The following is a 2,035-nucleotide window of genomic DNA, read 5'->3' on the forward strand; positions in this document are numbered from 1 at the left end:
ATCCAGGGCAGCATCTGTTAGCTGAATATGTCAATTAGTATACCATCTATTCCTGGGGCCTTATTTTTTGCTATTTCCTTCAAAGCAGCTTGAACTTCCTTCATCACCATAGGCTCTTGCTCAAATGTTATTTCATTAAATTTTTCTGTATCTGCTAATTCCTTTCATTATAATGACTCAGTATATTCCTTCCATCTTCTTTTAATACTTCCTGGATAATTTCATATTCTACCTAAAACATCCTTGATTATAACAACTCAAGGTTTGAATTTGTTCTTCAGTTCCTTGAGCTTAAGAAATGCTGAACTTGTAAGGCCCTTTTGATTTTCTGACTCTAGCTCCTAGCACATTTCATTGCAATATTTTGCTTTGTCATGCTGTGCTGCCTTTTGGAATCTTCTGTTCAGCTCTTTAGTAGAGGAATTTATTGAGTCCTTAAACAGTATTAACCTGATATCACAAACTATTGAACTTGAACTCAGTTACCTTAAAACCCTGGTTCTTCTTCTTGTCTTCCTATCTCCTTCAAAATATACAGGTATAGTATTGCAGAATGGTTAGCAAGCCTGTAAATTTTCATCTGAGGTACAGAATTAAGAATTAAAATGTTTTACTTGTTGCTACAGCTGATTATCATCATTGTTACAACACGTAACTCACTTATCAGAGCCCCCTTTTTGTAAAATCCTTTGCAAACTAAGGGTAATAAGATCTACATTTTAGTAGTTGGAAGTGTATTGTGAAATTAATATGAGAGGGAATGAGTCAAAGGCAAATTATTACTATTGCTATCACTGAAGTAAGTTGCAGATCAGCTTGCAGTAAGGTAATGATGGAAGCAACAATCCAAAGAAGAAAGAAATTGCTGAGTAAGCAATCTTTTAAGAAAATGCACATTTTCATCTAAAAGTTCACATCTACAATTATATAAGTGGTTGATACTTAATTTAATTGATCTAAAAAGTTTTAAATTTTCTCTCTTCATAGGATAGACAATTGTGATCTTTGCTAGTATCCTTGAATTTCAGTCAGGGTTAATTTTTAGATGTCAAATAATTATGATTATTTATTATAATTATTTGCCAAGTTCATATTTTTTTTTTGCTTCAGACTGATTAATATTTCATATAGTCAGTCAAAAAGACTGATACTTTTATTGAGCAGCTGCTGTGTGCTACAATTCATTGTGCTTTGTGCTGGCCTTACAGCAAGTTCCCTATTGTCAGTGAATTTATAATATGGCAGAAAACCTTGTCATCCAAATAATGCAATGCTATTAATTATTGCTATTAAATATTATTGCATGAAGAATGAAGACTGGTTCTATGAGAAAAGAGGGAGAAAAGAATTTTGACATTGAAAAAAACATTTCCAAGAAAAATGACATATAACCATTAGAATCTTGTGGGTAAAAGTTACCAGTCTCTTATCTGGAATACCATATTTTTGAGGCAACTGTATAAATATAAAGTTTTGTAGATTTTATTTCTCTAATTACAAGTAAGACTTGAGGTTACACATTAGAAATAGTAATAAAATAATAAACTCATCTCTGTTCTCTCTATAAGTCTTGCGAGTACTTCATTAAAATTTACCTTTTCTGTGGTGGTCTAAGACATCTGGAAATTATTCTATTTTTTCTTTAAATTAAAATAGTGAATCCTATCTTGGAGAGAAAGAAAATAATTTGCCTGAATTACCATGTGATTTACTTGTTAAAAGATAAAAATAGGACCCATGAGGATTGAACTGCCTTTTATGTGGTTTAAAATGGAAGTTTAAAGTGTGTGTCAGACAATGTGAATGAAGGAAAATATGAAAAACAATACGTATGTACTTAAACAAATCAATATAAAATAAAAATTTATTTATCTTTAACTGCTCCACAAATTGCTGTCTGTCAGATACTCCTCTAAATCTGAACATTCAGATCAAGACAGACTAGGAAGAAGGATTGGCCACCTACTTCTGAAATAGCAGGCCTCTGAAAACCCTATGCACAACAGAACACACGCAGATTAACAGAAAGGGCAAC

This window comes from Elephantulus edwardii, unplaced genomic scaffold (assembly GCF_000299155.1).
Source record: "Elephantulus edwardii isolate Elephantulus edwardi_28Jun2011 unplaced genomic scaffold, EleEdw1.0 scaffold00077, whole genome shotgun sequence".
Taxonomy (NCBI): domain Eukaryota; kingdom Metazoa; phylum Chordata; class Mammalia; order Macroscelidea; family Macroscelididae; genus Elephantulus; species Elephantulus edwardii.